An 11,987-nucleotide genomic window follows, 5' to 3' on the forward strand; every position below is an offset into this window, starting at 1 on the left:
CTGTGACAAATCATTACTGAGGTTGCCCTGCCAACCTGAGTTCTAATTTGTGGCTTTGGCTCACCATCACTAGGGCTGCACTGCCACTGCTCTGTGTCCCAAACCCTTGGGCCTGTCTTGTTGTGGCAACCTACCATCTCCTTAGCTGTGTTGCCACTGTATCATGCCCCTGAGGCCCAGGCTGTGTCCTATCATAACTGGGTTTGTGCTGCTGCTGAGTCCTGACCCCTGGAGCCAAGTCACCCTGTAGCTCAAGACCCCAAACCCCAGCTTCATGAATAATCTGCATAAAACTCTGCCTCAGACACCAGCATCACCACTGCAGCAAGTGCATCTGCACCCCAGGCCCTAGGTGACACAATAGTTCCTCATGTCCAGCTCTGTTGCCACTCTGAGCATCTATACCCTAAACCCAGGTGCCATTACCACCATGAGTGCCCCTGAGCCTAGGACCTTGGTTATGATGTCTGCACCCTACACACACAGGCACTATTGTTGCCACAGTATGTCTATGCCCTGGATTCTAGCAACACCACAGCTGTATGCATATCAGCATATCAGCATGACAGATCCAATACCAAGAGAGACTCCCTCAGCTAGAATTATTTCTTAGAGAAATTTTCGTTGGTGCGCAGTTGTTTATTTTTATTTATTTATTTATTTTTGAGACGGAGTCTCGCTCAGTCGCCCAGGCTGGAGTGCAGTGGCGCTATCTCGGCTCACTGCAAGCTCTGCCTCCCGAGTTCACGCCATTCTCCTGCTTCAGCCTCCCGAGTAGCTGGGAATACAGGCGCCCGCCACTACGCCCGGCTAATTTTTTTGTATTTTTTTTAGTAGAGGCGGGGTTTCACCGTGTTAGCCAGGATGGTCTCGATATCCTGACCTCGTGATCCGCCTGTCTCGGCCTCCCAAAGTGCTAGGATTACAAGCGTGAGCCACCGCCCCCGGCCAGTTGTTTGTATATTTATTTATTTATTTTTGTGGGAGGGAGACAGGCATCATGGCCTTCTAGTCTACCATTTTGCTGATATCACTCAGTATGAGATTATTTAAAATTTGAATTTGTTCAATTTACTTGATATCAAATAAATTTGATATGCTCATTTAATAGCCTATTTATGAGTTCTTGCCTTGTTAGAAACATAGTTAATCACTACGTTTTTTGTGGATCATCAGTTTATAGCAAGTGAAAATAGTTTATTTCCTATTCTTATCATATGCCTGAGAATAGGGAAGATGATTTAACTTCTCTTACCATGAATAATGAGAGAAGAGGTAATACTCTTGAGAGAAATAAACTATAATTTTAGTGATTGTTTTCCTGAGGAATTTGTAAACATTTAACAGCATTGTTTTTTCTTATGTATTTTCTAACTATTTATTGATTATTTTGCTCTGTTTTATAAAAAATAAAAATAAGAAAAATATTTCTGCAGGCAGATGTTAGAAAGGCAAATTAACACTTTCTTTTTTACATGGTTTAAATACTAATTGGAAGACAGTAGAGTCAAAGAAGTAAGAATTTATGGGTTTGGTGCCAAGAAATGCTTCAAAACATAAATGCAAACACGTTTTTCAGCATGAAAGTAGGGAAGAGAGAAGTAAACTCGTTTACTTCTTCATTTATCTCTTTAAGTCATCAGCAAAGAAGAAAACAAATATGAGCTTTCATAATTAATAAGAAATCACATTTAAACAAATTACACTTTCTATTAAAATTATTCTCTAGTAATCTATTCATTAACATCTCACAATTTATATATGTAGCTGGTTAGATGATTCAGAAAATACGGTAGAAGAGAGGGATGCTACTCTCACAAAATCCTAGAGCAGGATTGCCCTTGGGGCAAAGTAGCAGATGGAAGCCAAAGGACATCACAGGGACTGTTATTGAAGCTCAGAGTCTTCGAGGAGAGCATTTGGGCTTTGAGCAGACTGTTGGGGAGAGTGTTCAGGAAAGTAAGAAAAATGTCACTGGATGCTGGAGGAAAGGAGACCTTAGTTATGTACGTAGTGCCAGAATGTTTGGCAGCACTATCACCCGCAGTAACTTGGACAATAGAAAATGTACTCAACGAATTTTTAGATCTATCTAGGGAGATTTCCAGGTAGTGTCGTGAAGGTACCTTCTGGCCTCTCTATGATAAAATGTGAGAGGAGAATGGTAAGTAACACAAAAGACTGCCGCTAAAATATCAGAGTAGGAAACAATGGCTCAGAATGGAAGTAATACTCCATTTGAAATGGTTTTGAATTGAGCTATACCCTTGTAAACATTATTTTGAACGTATTTATCCAGGAACTTAAATACCACAAGCATCCAACAGGAGAATTGTTCTAAAAGATTGTAAAATATTAACCCATTTTTCTCAGTACACCATTATAATGAATGATGGTGTATGTTTGTAATGAAGGTCTGAAAGTTGGAAAATAATCAGAGGAGCCGCTGAGCCCAGGCAAGATGTAGATAAAACAGAATGGCTGACTGGTGTGGCATTAGGAGCTCTGACTGATAACGTGCAAGTTGAGACAGTTCTCGGTTCTTTATATATCATAGGCTACAACTACTTTAAACAATAAGGTAAAAAAAGGTATATATGTAATAATCGTAATATGCCTTTTTTTCAATATTTGGAATCTTTAGAGGTAAAACATTTAAACTCCAGGTATATCACTAATCATGACAGGACTACTTCAGGTAATCAATATTATATTAAATTTACCATAAACATTTGTTAACACTATTTGGCATTCTGATGACATGTTTGATTGCTAAATCAAACAAGAAGGAAAAGATAGCCCACATGCACTGAGCAAGAAATGGTTAAGCAGCCAGCTTATGCATACTACAACAGCTAGGGAAAATCCTTGCTATGACTTAGGAATGAAGGCAAAAACGTGGAGTCTTTTAAAACCTGGATGTTATTACTTTGTTCCCAAATCCAAGATGACCATAAAGACACCTCCCCACTACTCCCTCCCCATCTACAGGAGCTCAGTCTTGGAAGAAGGAAGCCAACCTGAAGGCATTACACAACTGCAGGTTTAAACGGAAATGTTCAAGATCCAGAAGCCAGTAACATCGAATGTGCAAATTGATTCTTCAGCCTGAAATTATTTTATATAATAATGAATGGAGTAACAAAATTTGGCCCAAATTTATTTCTGATTCTATAGTTAGTCAGAACCTACTAAGTGGTAGACAGTGAGGAAAACAAAAATTTGAAAAAGTCTGTTTCTGCCCTCAAGATGCTTACAGGTAGACTTTGTACAACTCCAATACAAGTCAGCCTATGAGAGTATAATATTAAAACATAAATATATAACATAAAAGCATAAACATGGCACAAGAACATTGAAAAGTCATTCTACTTGGAGGCATGGGCGTTTGGAGTTTCAGAGAAAGCGGAAATGAGAAGGTGGCATTTGAGTGGTTTTAAAAAGCACATAGTAATTTGGGAAGAAAGATAATGTGGGAGCAACATAAGCAAAAAATAAAATAAAATAAAGGTGTGAAAATACATGATAGATTCAAGGAATTATGAGCAGTCTCACATTTTGATATGGCTACACAAACGATGGTCATAACCTTTGAAAGCAATTGATAAATATCCTAAACACCATGTGAGTTTGGAGTTTGGACTTTTATCTGGTGGGCAATGGAAAGTAATAGAAGTATTTTAGGCAAAGTCATGGCATAATCAGATCTGTGTTTGGGGAAAAATCAACTGCACTCTCCAATATGGTAGTGATGAGCTGCTTGTGGCTATTTAAACCTAAATTTAAGTTAATCAAATTTAAATAAAATCAAAAATTCAGTTCCTAAGTTGTAGTAGCCACAATTTAAGTGCTCAGGGCAGATATAGAGCATTTTTGTCATTGTAGAAAGTTCTATTAAACAGTGCATATGTAGAGAATGGACCAGTGACATCAGGCATTAGAGGGAATAAAACTAATTAAGGGGTGAATATTTTCACAGTCACCCCAAAAGATAATGAAGCCCTGCTATAGGAGGAGTGGTAATGGGAATAGAAACTGAGTAGACAGAGGCAAAATCAATTTATAACTTAAAGGGGATTGGGGGCTAATAGTGAAATTTAATTCATATGCCTATCCTCTTTAAGAGTACTTATTTAAGAAACAGATATAAGATTCAGAACAAAATATTTTCTAAATTACTAAAATAGGGGAGTTGGGAAATGTGGCTTTAATCTGGTGTCACAATCATATTTTTATTTATTTATTTTTTTATTTTATTTTATTTTATTTTATTTTATTTTTTTTTATTATTATACTTTAAGTTTTAGGGTACATGTGCACATTGTGCAGGTTAGTTACATATGTATACATGTGCCATGCTGGTGCGCTGCACCCACTAACTCGTCATCTAGCATTAGGTATATCTACCAATGCTATCCCTCCCCCCTCCCCCCTCCCCACCACAGTCCCCAGAGTATGGTATTCCCCTTCCTGTGTCCATGTGATCTCATTGTTCAATTCCCACCTATGAGTGAGAATATGCGGTGTTTGGTTTTTTGTTCTTGCGATAGTTTACTGAGAATGATGGTTTCCAATTTCATCCATGTCCCTACAAAGGATATGAACTCATCATTTTTTATGGCTGCATAGTATTCCATGGTGTATATGTGCCACATTTTCTTAATCCAGTCTATCATTGTTGGACATTTGGGTTGGTTCCAAGTCTTTGCTATTGTGAATAATGCCGCAATAAACATACGTGTGCATGTGTCTTTATAGCAGCATGATTTATAGTCATTTGGGTATATACCCAGTAATGGGATGGCTGGGTCAAATGGTATTTCTAGTTCTAGATCCCTGAGGAATCGCCACACTGACTTCCACAATGGTTGAACTAGTTTACAGTCCCACCAACAGTGTAAAAGTGTTCCTATTTCTCCACATCCTCTCCAGCACTTGTTGTTTCCTGACTTTTGAATGATTGCCATTCTAACTGGTGTGAGATGATATCTCATAGTGGTTTTGATTTGCATTTCTCTGATGGCCAGTGATGATGAGCATTTTTTCATGTGTTTTTTGGCTGCATAAATGTCTTCTTTTGAGAAGTGCCTGTTCATGTCCTTCGCCCACTTTTTGATGGGGTTGTTTGTTTTTTTCTTGTAAATTTGTTTGAGTTCACTGTAGATTCTGGATATTAGCCCTTTGTCAGATGAGTAGGTTGCGAAAATTTTCTCCCATGTTGTAGGTTGCCTATTCACTCTGATGGTAGTTTCTTTTGCTGTGCAGAAGCTCTTTAGTTTAATTAGATCCCATTTGTCAATTTTGGCTTTTGTTGCCATTGCTTTTGGTGTTTTAGACATGAAGTCCTTGCCCACGCCTATGTCCTGAATGGTAATGCCTAGGTTTTCTTCTAGGGTTTTTATGGTTTTAGGTCTAACGTTTAAATCTTTAATCCATCTTGAATTGATTTTTGTATAAGGTGTAAGGAAGGGATCCAGTTTCAGCTTTCTGCATATGGCTAGCCAGTTTTCCCAGCACCATTTATTAAATAGGGAATCCTTTCCCCATTGCTTGTTTTTCTCAGGTTTGTCAAAGATCAGATAGTTGTAGGTAAGCGGCGTTATTTCTGAGGGCTCTGTTCTGTTCCATTGATCTATATTTCTGTTTTGGTACCAGTACCATGCTGTTTTGGTTACTGTAGCCTTGTAGTATAGTTTGAAGTCAGGTAGTGTGATGCCTCCAGCTTTGTTCTTTTGGCTTAGGATTGACTTGGCGATGCGGGCTCTCTTTTGGTTCCATATGAACTTTAAAGTAGTTTTTTCCAATTCTGTGAAGAAAGTCATTGGTAGCTTGATGGGGATGGCATTGAATCTGTAAATTACCTTGGGCAGTATGGCCATTTTCACGATATTGATTCTTCCTACCCATGAGCAAGGAATGTTCTTCCATTTGTTTGTATCCTCTTTTATTTCCTTGAGCAGTGGTTTGTAGTTCTCCTTGAAGAGGTGCTTCACATCCCTTGTAAGTTGGATTCCTAGGTATTTTATTCTCTTTGAAGCAATTGTGAATGGGAGTTCACTCATGATTTGGCTCTCTGTTTGTCTGTTGTTGGTGTATAAGAATGCTTGTGATTTTTGTACATTGATTTTGTATCCTGAGACTTTGCTGAAGTTGCTTATCAGCTTAAGGAGATTTTGGGCTGAGACAATGGGGTTTTCTAGATAAACAATCATGTCGTCTGCAAACAGGGACAATTTGACTTCCTCTTTTCCTAATTGAATACCCTTTATTTCCTTCTCCTGCCTGATTGCCCTGGCCAGAACTTCCAACACTATGTTGAATAGGAGCGGTGAGAGAGGGCATCCCTGTCTTGTGCCAGTTTTCAAAGGGAATGCTTCCAGTTTTTGCCCATTCAGTATGATATTGGCTGTGGGTTTGTCATAGATAGCTCTTATTATTTTGAAATATGTCCCATCAATACCTAATTTATTGAGAGTTTTTAGCATGAAGGGTTGTTGAATTTTGTCAAAGGCTTTTTCTGCATCTATTGAGATAATCATGTGGTTTTTGTCTTTGGCTCTGTTTATATGCTGGATTACATTTATTGATTTGCGTATGTTGAACCAGCCTTGCATCCCAGGGATGAAGCCCACTTGATCATGGTGGATAAGCTTTCTGATGTGCTGCTGGATTCGGTTTGCCAGTATTTTATTGAGGATTTTTGCATCAATGTTCATCAAGGATATTGGTCTAAAATTCTCTTTTTTGGTTGTGTCTCTGCCAGGCTTTGGTATCAGGATGATGCTGGCCTCATAAAATGAGTTAGGGAGGATTCCCTCTTTTTCTATTGATTGGAATAGTTTCAGAAGGAATGGTACCAGTTCCTCCTTGTACCTCTGGTAGAATTCGGCTGTGAATCCATCTGGTCCTGGACTCTTTTTGGTTGGTAAACTATTGATTATTGCCACAATTTCAGCTCCTGTTATTGGTCTATTCAGAGATTCAACTTCTTCCTGGTTTAGTCTTGGGAGAGTGTATGTGTCGAGGAATGTATCCATTTCTTCTAGATTTTCTAGTTTATTTGCGTAGAGGTGTTTGTAGTATTCTCTGATGGTAGTTTGTATTTCTGTGGGATCGGTGGTGATATCCCCTTTATCATTTTTTATTGTGTCTATTTGATTCTTCTCTCTTTTTTTCTTTATTAGTCTTGCTAGCGGTCTATCAATTTTGTTGATCCTTTCAAAAAACCAGCTCCTGGATTCATTAATTTTTTGAAGGGTTTTTTGTGTCTCTATTTCCTTCAGTTCTGCTCTGATTTTAGTTATTTCTTGCCTTCTGCTAGCTTTTGAATGTGTTTGCTCTTGCTTTTCTAGTTCTTTTAATTGTGATGTTAGGGTGTCAATTTTGGATCTTTCCTGCTTTCTCTTGTGGGCATTTAGTGCTATAAATTTCCCTCTGCACACTGCTTTGAATGCGTCCCAGAGATTCTGGTATGTTGTGTCTTTGTTCTCGTTGGTTTCAAAGAACATCTTTATTTCTGCCTTCATTTCCTTATGTACCCAGCAGTCATTCAGGAGCAGGTTGTTCAGTTTCCATGTAGTTGAGCGGCTTTGAGTGAGATTCTTAATCCTGAGTTCTAGTTTGATTGCACTGTGGTCTGAGAGATAGTTTGTTATAATTTCTGTTCTTTTACATTTGCTGAGGAGAGCTTTACTTCCAACTATGTGGTCAATTTTGGAATAGGTGTGGTGTGGTGCTGAAAAAAATGTATATTCTGTTGATTTGGGGTGGAGAGTTCTGTAGATGTCTATTAGGTTCGCTTGGTGCAGAGCTGAGTTCAATTCCTGGGTATCCTTGTTGACTTTCTGTCTCGTTGATCTGTCTAATGTTGACAGTGGGGTGTTAAAGTCTCCCATTATTAATGTGTGGGAGTCTAAGTCTCTTTGTAGGTCACTCAGGACTTGCTTTATGAATCTGGGTGCTCCTGTATTGGGTGCATAAATATTTAGGATAGTTAGCTCCTCTTGTTGAATTGATCCCTTTACCATTATGTAATGGCCTTCTTTGTCTCTTTTGATCTTTGTTGGTTTAAAGTCTGTTTTATCAGAGACTAGGATTGCAACCCCTGCCTTTTTTTGTTTTCCATTTGCTTGGTAGATCTTCCTCCATCCTCTTATTTTGAGCCTATGTGTGTCTCTGCACGTGAGATGGGTTTCCTGAATACAGCACACTGATGGGTCTTGACTCTTTATCCAACTTGCCAGTCTGTGTCTTTTAATTGGAGAATTTAGTCCATTTACATTTAAAGTTAATATTGTTATGTGTGAATTTGATCCTGTCATTATGATGTTAGCTGGTGATTTTGCTCGTTAGTTGATGCCGTTTCTTCCTAGTCTTGATGGTCTTTACATTTTGGCATGATTTTGCAGCGGCTGGTACCGGTTGTTCCTTTCCATGTTTAGCGCTTCCTTCAGGAGCTCTTTTAGGGCAGGCCTGGTGGTGACAAAATCGGTCAGCATTTGCTTGTCTGTAAAGTATTTTATTTCTCCTTCACTTATGAAGCTTAGTTTGGCTGGATATGAAATTCTGGGTTGAAAATTCTTTTCTTTAAGAATGTTGAATATTGGCCCCCACTCTCTTCTGGCTTGTAGGGTTTCTGCCGAGAGATCCGCTGTTAGTCTGATGGGCTTCCCTTTGAGGGTAACCCGACCTTTCTGTCTGGCTGCCCTTAACATTTTTTCCTTCATTTCAACTTTGGTGAATCTGACAATTATGTGTCTTGGAGTTGCTCTTCTCGAGGAGTATCTTTGTGGCGTTCTCTGTATTTCCTGAATCTGAACATTGGCCTGCCTTGCTAGATTGGGGAAGTTCTCCTGGATAATATCCTGCAGAGTGTTTTCCAACTTGGTTTCATTCTCCGCATCACTTTCAGGTACACCAATCAGACGTAGATTTGGTCTTTTCACATAGTCCCATATTTCTTGGAGGCTTTGCTCATTTCTTTTTATTCTTTTTTCTCTAGACTTCCCTTGTCGCTTAGTTTCATTCATTTCATCTTCCATTGCTGATACCCTTTCTTCCAGTTGATCGCATCGGCTCCTGAGGCTTCTGCATTCTTCACGTAGTTCTCGAGCCTTGGTTTTCAGCTCCATCAGCTTCTTTAAGCACTTCTCTGTATTGGTTATTCTAGTTATACATTCTTCTAAATTTTTTTCAAAGTTTTCAACTTCTTTGCCTTTGGTTTGAATGTCCTCCCGTAGCTCAGAGTAATTTGATCGTCTGAAGCCTTCTTCTCTCAGCTCGTCAAAATCATTCTCCATCCAGCTTTGTTCCGTTGCTGGTGAGGAACTGCGTTCCTTTGGAGGAGGAGAGGCACTCTGCATTTTAGAGTTTCCTGTTTTTCTGTTCTGTTTTTTCCCCATCTTTGTGGTTTTATCTACTTTTGGTCTTTGATGATGGTGATGTACAGATGGGTTTTCGGTGTGGATGTCCTTTCTGTTTGTTAGTTTTCCTTCTAACAGAGAGGACCCTCAGCTGCAGGTCTGTTGGAATACCCTGCCGTGTGAGGTGTCAGTGTGCCCCTGCTGGGGGGTGCCTCCCAGTTAGGCTGCTCGGGGGTCAGGGGTCAGGGACCCACTTGAGGAGGCAGTCTGCCCGTTCTCAGATCTCCAGCTGCGTGCTGGGAGAACCACTGCTCTCTTCAAAGCTGTCAGACAGGGACATTTAAGTCTGCAGAGGTTACTGCTGTCTTTTTGTTTGTCTGTGCCCTGCCCCCAGAGGTGGAGCCTACAGAGGCAGGCAGGCCTCCTTGAGCTGTGGTGGGCTCCACCCAGTTCGAGCTTCCCGGCTGCTTTGTTTACCTAAGCAAGCCTGGGCAATGGCGGGCGCCCCTCCCCCAGCCTCGCTGCCGCCCTGCAGCTTGATCTCAGACCGCTGCGCTAGCAATCAGCGAGATTCCGAGGGCGCAGGACCCTCCGAGCCAGGTGTGGGACACAGTCTCGTGGTGCGCCGTTTTTTAAGCCGGTCCGAAACGCGCAATATTCGGGTGGGAGTGACCCGAGTTCTCCAGGTGCGTCCGTCACCCCTTTCTTTGACTCGGAAAGGGAACTCCCGGACCCCTTGCGCTTCCCAGGTGAGGCAATGCCTCGCCCTGCTTCGGCTCGCGCACGGTGCGCGCACCCACTGGCCTGTGCCCACTGTCTGGCACTCCCTAGTGAGATGAACCCGGTACCTCAGATGGAAATGCAGAAATCACCGTCTTCTGCGTCGCTCACGGTGGGAGCTGTAGACCGGAGCTGTTCCTATTCGGCCATCTTGGCTCCTCCAGTCACAATCATATTTTTAATACCTGTATTCTAATTCTATATTTTGGAAGCTGCAAGAAAAAAAATTGCAAATCTAGGGGAGTGTGGTAGGTAACCTCCATGGTGGTCCCCAGTGATTCTTCCTTCATGGTATCCACACTTGCTTAGCCCTCTTCCTCTTTGAATAGAGCTGACCTGTGTAACCAGTAAAATGTCATGGAAATAATTGTGTAAATTCTAATCTGGCGAAGTCAGAATGGACGTTAAAGCTTCCATTTTTCTCCTGCTTGGATCAATCACTCTTGTGGAAGCCAGCCATAGAGCAAGGCCACTCAGCCCTAAGGAGAAACTGACATGGCAAGAAGGCCCCCACCAGCAACAACTATGAACTTAACCAGCATGTGTAAACTCCAAGGAGTTGGAAACAGATTCCCCAGCCCCAGCCAAGCCTTCAGATGACTGCAGCCCTGGCTGACATCTTGACTGTAATCTTATGATAAACACTGAAACAGAATATGAGCCAAGATACCTAGTTAAGCTATCCCTATAATTCTGACCCCATAGAAACCGTGTAATATTATAAATGTTTATTGTTTTAAACTGCTAAGTTGTGGGGTAAATTTTTTGCACCAATAGATGTAGGGAGTTGTTTCTTAGACAGCTGATCCTTCATCCAAGGATGTAAGGAAACAAGACAGACATCTACGTGACTTTTGACCGTATTCATTCCATACAGTCAAGATATGTGGACCAGTGAACTTTAAAATCTCACTATTCACATTGCTGCAATAAGTCAGCCCTCTCATGAAGACCTTAGGTATGAAGTTTGCTAGTATATTCTAAGAGAAATCTCTTATAGAAGCATGAGAACAACTTCCTAAGCATCAGTGACTGGTTATAGAACATAAGACAGAGCAATGAGTCTAAGATGACTTTGGATAAAGCCTACACTGAGACAGAGATGGGCTTTGCAATGGAGCTTCTGTTGAGTTTCCTTTTTCATATTCAAGCAAAGAATGTGGAAGAAGTGTAGTGGTCATTTCAGGAACTTTGGATTATAAGCTTATTATTATTTTGACTTCTGCTCACGTATTTGCTTTAATCATATTTTATATTTCTAACCAGAGTATCAGTTACAGACATATTATTTTCATTAATTTACTCAAAACATTTAATTTAATGTTAGAAATGCTTGAGAAATATTGTCACAATTTTGCTTCCTCTTACTATAACAGATATTTGCTTTAATTAGTTTTTACTTTGATTGTACAAACTTAGTGCCAAAAGCACATAGCAGTTGATATGTCATTGGAATAGAATATAAATTCTAGTAATAAAAATAATAAAAGAATTTAAAAATCACATCATAGACATTTCAAGTGAAGTTATTATAAACCAAGGACTTCAATAGCAACCATTCCTGGAGCCCCTGTGTTAGATTTTTTTTCCTTTAAACTAGCATCATTTAATTCTCTGAAAGAAAATTTAATTTTGGGTTTCTGTTACAATGATAATCTAGAAAATTAAGACATGCATACATTGAATCATATAGCTGACCATGTTAACCTGAGTGTGGCCACTCAAGTTCAATTCCCATGTTTGTACGTGTCTACAGTCCCATTGACACTAACTGAAGGCCAAATAATGTTGCAGTTTGCCATATAAATTTTTAAAAATAACAATATTTTGAACGTAGAAAAGTGA

The sequence above is a fragment of the Pan troglodytes genome, chromosome 3 (assembly GCF_028858775.2).
Source record: "Pan troglodytes isolate AG18354 chromosome 3, NHGRI_mPanTro3-v2.0_pri, whole genome shotgun sequence".
NCBI lineage: Eukaryota > Metazoa > Chordata > Mammalia > Primates > Hominidae > Pan > Pan troglodytes.